Genomic DNA, 7,806 nt, shown 5'->3' with positions numbered 1-7,806 from the left:
CGCTTTTCTCGGGAGGGATCGAATCTTGGTCTTCTACCAGGGGCAACCGAAGCTGTGTCACCGGTGTGGCGACCCTTCGCACCTGAGCGCCAGCTGCACTGTGCAGAAGTGCGCTCATTGCGGAGGGGTAGGCCATCTAGCCGCAACGTGTGGCCAGATTAGGTGCCACCTGTGTGGTGACTTAGGTCACCCATTCAGTCGGTGTCCACGCTCCGTGGTCAACACTGTCTCTAAACCTGTGGAAGAGGAAAGTGGGGTGGCTTCTGCAGGTGAGGAGGCAATATGGCGATGGCGGAGCCCAAGGGCAGGTGAAGAACGCTAAGAGAGCCCCCCCTTCCTATCAACGAAAGCAGGAGAAAAGGCGAAAGGAAAGGGAGCAGAGAGAGGCCCAGGCAACTGGGGTGATCTCTGGCCCTGACCTGGACCCTGGCCCAGAAACTGATGCCCTTGAGGAGGCCGATTTGAATGAGGAGATCAGGAGGATCCAGAGAGAGCAGGTGGCTGAAGACTCTCAGTCCTCCCATTATGAAAGCGTTGGTGAGGAGGAGAGGGTTCAGCCTAAAGAAAAAGGGACACAGGGAAAGAACGTCAAAGCGCCAAGAACATCTGGCTCTACCCTGACCAGGGAAGGCAGGACCTGCACCCCCCTGGGTCTCTCCCCCAACCGCTACCAAGCCCTCATGGATATTCCAGCTCCTCAAGGCAAGGAGGAGGGCGAGGTAGGGGTCTCCGGGGACGCTGAACCTCCTCCCTTGCGAGGTGCACTGGTTTCGGGGGCGGAGGTTGCCCTGGAGTCGGAGGATAAAGAAGGGAAGGGGAAAAATTTGGAAGAAATGGACTCTTCGGTTTCCAAAAAAAGGGCAAAGGGGAGGAATTCCGAGGGGTCTTCCTCAGATAAGGAAGCACAGAGTGGAAAGAGGAAAGCCGTCTAACTCAATCATCTTAGATGGCGGCACCCGCACCGTTGACGCTGGCATCGATTAACGTTGCCAGCATTAAGTCTGATATGGCTAGATTTGCAGCCTTTGATTTTCTTGGCCGAGTTGAAGCCGACATTTTGTTTTTGCAGGAGACCAGGCTGTCACTTTTGGCAGACGTCGTAAAAGCTAGGAGGGAGTGGCGACGTGGGCCCTCCTACTGGTCTCTTGCGGCTGAGCCGTATAGCGGTGTGGCGGTCCTTTTCACCGCACCGGTAACATGCCGACGGATGATTGAGTTAGAAATGGGGAGGTGCTTGATCCTAGATGTTCTCATTAGGGGGCAAGAACTACGACTAATTAATATCTATGGTCCCCAGACTGAGTGGGACAGAAAAAGCCTCTTCATGAGAATTAAACCTTTCCTTTTTACGAGCCGACAAGTCATCTTTGGAGGAGATTTTAATACTGTCGTTAGACTCCAAGACAGAGGAGGTTCCAGAGATAGGTTGGCTTATGATAGTGTGACATTAAATAGCATAGTTAGCGATGCTCGCCTGGTGGATATCCACATCAGGCATACCCCAGGTCACTCGGGGTTCACCTATCATAGAGGTAATTGTAGGTCTAGGATAGACAGGTTTTTTTTGAAGGAGGAAGCCATCTCTTCAGCAGTGTCCGTTGTTGAGGTGGAGTTCTCCGACCACTGTCTAATTATTTTCTCTTTGAATATTGCAGAGTCCCTCCAGATGGGAAGAGGTGTATGGAGAATGAATTCAACTCTCTTGGAAGAAACGGAGATAAGACAGGCCTTTGAGGATTTTCTTCAGAGCCAGGTACCTTTGTTGGATCTTAGTGGTGCTAAGTCAGAGTGGTGGGAGATGTTCAAAAAACGGGTAGCAGAGTTTTTCCGCCAGCTCTCGTGCCTCAGGTCCCTGAATAGGTACCGCCTATATCAGGAACTGAGGAGGAAACTCGAGCATCTAGTCTCCACCGGAGGTAGCCGTGAGGAAATCTCCGGGGTGAAAGCTTTGCTTAAGAGGTGTCAGTATGATAGGCACGCATCTTTGGTTCTTGAGAGGGATTTCGGGAGGTACCGCTCGCCCGACCCCTACAGGAACTGTAAAATGTCAGTGAATCGTAAGATCATTACAGGACTGGCTGATAGTACAGGCTCCCTGAAGAGATCCAAGTCAGGGATCCTGGAGGTTGTCAGATCCTTCTACTCACACCTCTTGAGAAAGCAGGATCTAAACAGAGATGAGATGTCGGCTTTCCTGGCCGAAACCATTCCCGAACCAGGGGTAGACCCCGCTCTTGGTGTTTTGATAGAATCGATCAAGGAAGAGGAAGTGGGACTGGCGATTGACGGGCTTGCCGTCAAAAAATCGCCAGGTCCGGATGGCTTAACATCCGAGTTTTATAAGACCTTTAAAGGAACCCTTGTTCCTCTCTTGACCGCGGTTTTTAATGAGTGCCTTTCCTCGGGTATTTTGCCAAAGTCAATGAGGAGGTCGGCCTTGATTATTTTATCGAAGGGTAAGGACTCGACCCGTATTGAGAATTGGCGTCCCATAGCGCTTCTCAATACGGACAGAAAGGTTCTCGCAAAGGTGCTGTTTAATCGGCTGGTGAAGTTTGCACCCCGGCTCCTTTCGCCGGTCCAGCACTGCTCTGTTCCAGGCCGCAGCACGATTAGTGCTGTTCTCAGTGTCAGAGAGGCAGTGGAGCAGGGAAGTGCTGGTCGATGGAAGGGGTACATCCTGTCCTTGGACCAGGCCAAGGCTTTTGACCGGGTGGACCACGAGTACCTCTGGTCGGTCCTTCTGAGGTACGGCCTACCGGGGGGGTTTGTCAATTGGCTTCAGACCTTATATACTGGGGCTGAGACTTTTGCGCTGGTGAACGGTTGGGTTGGAACCCCCTTTGAGGTTGGGTCTGGTGTCCGCCAGGGTTGTCCCTTGAGCCCTTTGCTATATGTGTTTGCAATTGATCCTTTTCTTAAAAGGATCGATCGTGGGCCATTGGCGGGGGTCGGGGCCGGCCTGGAGGGGCCGGAAGCCACTCAGAGGGTGGTTGCGTACGCAGACGACGTCTCTATTTTCGTCTCCTCGAGAGGGGAGGCGGAGTGGGTGATGTCGGAAGTGGAACGTTACTCGTTGGCATCTGGGTCCAAGATCAACCGGGATAAGTGCGAGAGTCTCTGGCTGGGAGGCGGAGATCCTGGTTTTGATCTCCCGGACACCCTTCCAGAGCCTCAGGGGTCTGCTAAGATCTTAGGAGTCGAATTTGGCCCGGGTGATTATCCCAAGAAAAACTGGGAGGGTAGGCTGAATCTAGTTGCCCAGAAGGTCGGCCAATGGAAGGGTTGGTCCTTAACCCTGAGGGAAAGAGTTCACCTGGCCAAGGCCTACCTGTTGCCCATGTTGCTCTACCTAGGCAGTGTGTGCATTTTGCCAGAACCTCTCTGGACTCGGGTCTATTGCCTGTTCTTCCAGCTGTTATGGGGGAACAGGCTTAACCTAATCAAGAGGGAGGTTACTTACCTACCAAGGAGACTAGGCGGGTTAGATATGGTTAACCCGGTGGTGTTTCTAGTAAACACCTTTGTTAAGATCAACCTGGCAAACCTCTGGCAAGAGAGGGCTCCTTGGTGGATATCCTCCTGCAGGGGGTGGTTTCTGCCTTTCTTCCAGGAATGGGAGAGAGGAGGGCAAGTTAAAGACCTGCGTACGCCTCACGGACATCTCCCGGCTTATGCCACCCTGGTGCTGAAGATTGTTTCGCCGGTGGGGTCTGGGAGTGCGGGAGATCAGGACCATGTCGAGAAAATTTCTTGACAGTACGGTCCTGATGACCCACTTTCAGAAGCCACTGGCGCTCAAAGACTGCCCAAGTAGTGACCTCGGGGAGTGAATTAAAACTTTTAAATTCAGCGAGGATTCCCCAGAAGTTTTGGGATCTGGCTTGGCGTTGCTTCCATGGGAGACTGTATGTACAGAAACTCTGATGATAGGGGTTGTCCCCGGGAGGAGTGTGGTGGCGTGCTGGAAAGCATGGAGCATTTCCTGCTTCATTGCCCCTTCAATACAGAGGTATACAAAAGGGTGGGAGCCTCCATTGGTTGGCCAGGCCTAACCAGCCTCTCCTATGCTGGGTGGGCCTATGGAGTGTTCGGAGACCTTGGTGGTAGGGACCACTGCACCTTGTTTCTAGTCAGTATAGTGGTTAGGCACTTTACATGGAATACACGAAGCCTAGTCTCTACTCAGAAGAAAATCCTCCTAGTCGATGAGGTTGTTAGCAATATCATGGGTGACCTGGTGAAGGTGCATTCTTTGGAGGTTGACAGATTGGGGGCATCCAAAGCCTCTCGCCTTTGGAGGGGCTTTTCCTTTCGGGTACCTTAATGTGTCGGCCTCCATGAGGGGGAGGGGAGGGTTTTCGCCGGTGCTCAACTGGAGGTGGGGGTCTGCGTTCCACTGAGGCACCAAAAGAATATTAGCGATCGGGCTAGGAATAGGGAAAGGTGAGGGTCAGCATAGGGTCAGTTTTTAGTAGGGTCAGTAGAAGGGCTAGTAATAGGGTAAGGAGATAAGGCAAGCGATAGGGATGGGTGAGGCGGTGGACGTGGAGTTTGGCCTCTGGGGGGTGCTGGGGGGCCTTTCCCTTCTCTCTCTCTGGTGATGGGCTGGGTAAGCACAAGAAGTGTTTTGTTTTGTTTTTGATAAAGGCAGAAAAAGGGTTTACAAGCGACCGAACTTGGTGCTTTCGGGAATGTTTTGGTTTTGTATTTGTATGGTTTTTGTAAGATTAGTTGTGTATATATTGAATATATTGTATATCATTTTGTATATTGTTAGACTAGGGTCATTTTTTAGGGGGGTAATAGTTAGGTTGGGAGGAGGGTTGGGGTTGTCGTGGGGGTGTGCCTAGCCCAGCCCTGGACTATGCGGACATGGGAGGACATGGGGCGGGGGGCTGGGCTGGGGTATTGGGTGTGGTAGTAGGGGCCAGCATCTGGACTACGCGGACATGAGAGGACATGAGGCGAGATGCCGGCTGGGGGTGGTGAAGGTTAGGATATGTAAGGATAGGGAAAGATAGGATATGTGTGTGTGACATTTATTATGGTGAAGGGAAAAAAAAATAAAAAATAAATAAATAAATAAAAAAAAATATATATAAAAAAAAAAAAAAAGGGTGTTTTGTTGTTTGGGGTGTTAGTTGCTTATTTGTTTTATTGTTATTGTTTCTGTGCACTTTGGTTGGCATGGGTGGGAGTAGGTTCTTTTTTTGCTATTGTTTTGTTATGTAGTTTTTGGTTTTATCTTTTTTGAGAATCTAGTTGTTGTTGTTTTGGATAAGGTGTGAATGTGGCTGTATGAGAGGAGTATATCGGGCCAGGTCAGGTGTTATATATACAGCAATGTATTTTTTGCTAAGATTTTGTTTTTAGTTATGAATTTTGTAGATATGTTTTTGTATTTTTCTATAAAATAAAAAAGAGTTCCAGCACCACTGAGGACTGCAGTGTGTGTTTGTGTGTGCTTGGGTGTGGTCGCTTGTGGAGCAGCTCCTGGGACTCCAGGCTCCAGCTAACAGCATTCAGCTTCCAGCCCCTGGCTTCCAGCTTCCAGGCTCCAGGCTCCAGCTGACAGCTTCCAGGCTACAGCTTCAAGGCTCCAGCACCCAGCTTCCAGGCTGCAGCTACCAGCTTCCAGGCTCCAGCATCCAGCCTCCAGCTACCAGGCCCAGACCAGGGACTCTCCTATACCAGCAGCCCAGGTTTGTAACATCGTACCTGGGCTTGGAGAGGGCCCTGAAGGGGGCTCCATCCTAGGATGGAGCCTCGGTCCTTCACCCTCAGGAGCAGGCTGGTGGAGGGTGGAGGGACCAGCCAGCAGGCTGCTAAGAAACAGTCAGCCTCAGGGGAGAAGAAAGCATCCAGGGGCAGCAGCAATGTTGTCCCAGCTCCCCCAAAGGCTGAGGCTCCAAAAGGTGCCGCGAGGAGAGGATCGGAGATGGCGTCGGTTTTCCCTGGAGAGGGCCCAGCACCATCGGGGCCGGAACAACAGTGCTGCGGGGACACCCTGGGATGGGGATCGCTGAGGCCGGGAGAGGATGTCACGGTGTTTAGCTCCCGCCTGGCGGCCCACGTCCAGGAGTACCGTGACCTGGGTAAGTCCCTGCAGCTCCTCCGGGGTGAGCTGACAATGGCCCGAAGCAGGGCGGCCAAGTCCTCCGGGGCGAAGAGGGCCCGGTACGCGCTGCAAGTGCGCTCTTTGTTGCGGGACATAGAGGAGATGAAGGAAAGGCGCCAGGAGATTGTCGCTGGGGGAGGCGTCTTCTCGGAGAAGCTCCAGAACGATGATCGTTTTGGAGAGATGTCGTCCCCCAGCGTGAAGACATGTGTGGCAGAGGAGGACAAAAGTTTAAGACCATCTGTGTCGGTTTCCACCGGGTCCCCTCGGAAGGAGGATAGCGATTCGGAGGTCCCGAGGGAGACTGGGGAGACTGGCAGCGAGGAGGAGGATGGAGGAGTGAGGAGGATGGCATCGCCCAGCAATGTGCGGCTGCCTTCGTCGTCTGGGAGCAGCTCTGAGTCCGAGGACGAGCGTCCCCCGGGTGTACTAACGCAGATCCAGGAGCTGGAATCCCCAATACCCATGGAGGGATTCTGCTTTGGCTCAGAGCTGCCAGCCGAGGATGAGGGGAGAAAAAAGAAAAAGAAAAAGAAGAAGAAGAAGAAGGAGAAGGAGAAGAGGCCCCAGGTGAGACTCGTATTTAAATTGGGGTCTCCCCTGCACTCCAGGCCAGAGGATGTCTCGGTTCGGGGTGCAGGTCCCGCAAGTCCCCCAGTTCCAGCTTCTGCAGTGGGGCTGGAACGGGTAAACGGGAAGAAAATCGTGGGGCCGGGCAAAATGGCGCCAGACGCCGTTCTCTGCAAAGGGGGCGGTACTGGTGTCATCGTGTCAGGGGGAGTGGTCCCGAGGCTGACAGAAGGCGAGTCCCTGAAGCCGGCCAGTAGCGTGAATCAAGGGCCGGTGAACGGGGCGGACCAGAAGTCAGCGGCACGTTCCCGTGATGTAGCTGACTGGATGTCAGCCGGCTCTGTAACATCTGAGTCGGCTGACAAAGAAGGCGGAAAGTCAGCTACAGCCTCGGACAGAGGCGATGCTGACAACGATGAGCCAGTGGGAAGCCCCTCCCTGAGAAAGGGGAGTGGTTTGGACGCCGCAGACCAGCCCGGCAGCGGCGTCCGATATGTTGAAATTAATAACCCGATGCTGGCACTGCCGCAACGCAGTGTCGGAGTAAATGTCTCCCCTCCCCTGGTTGCCATGGACACTAATGAAGCGGAGGGTAGCGTGGAGGTACCGCTTATAACATCTGGCGGTCTCTCCACAAAAGCACCCAATGATGCGGAGGTGGGAAGTGGAGGAGGGGGGGCAAAAGCAATTGAAAAAAAGAAAAATGTTGATCCTGACCTGGCCAAAGAAATGATGTATGAGAGTTTGTTTAGAAATGTGATAGGTAATAGCGTGGGTAATAAAAATGTGTCAAATTCTTTAGATAATGTGCCAACCAAGGGTGCAGAGGGGCCGGGTGCTCCCTCCACTACTACTCCCAGCAGATCTTATGCTGGGGTAGTGAGGGGGGGACCACCGGCTCACCCTTCTTTCTCCTCTGGCCCCAGGGACGGTAACTTGCAACAGCGTCTCCTGGAGGCCTTAAGGGAGGGGAAGCAGACCCTAACAGTAGGGGGTGTGCAGCGGGACCTATCCTTTTGGATAGAGAGGTACGGTCTGGATGCCTTCCGAGAGAGAAGGGGAGATCAGTGGTCGCTCCCAACAACCGGGCCGGCCGCTGCCAGGAGGAATGTGGT

Source organism: Rhinoderma darwinii, chromosome 11 (assembly GCF_050947455.1).
Source record: "Rhinoderma darwinii isolate aRhiDar2 chromosome 11, aRhiDar2.hap1, whole genome shotgun sequence".
NCBI classification, from domain to species: Eukaryota; Metazoa; Chordata; class Amphibia; order Anura; family Rhinodermatidae; genus Rhinoderma; species Rhinoderma darwinii.
The sequence above is the reverse complement of the archived record's forward strand: the minus strand, read 5'-3'. Positions refer to the sequence as shown.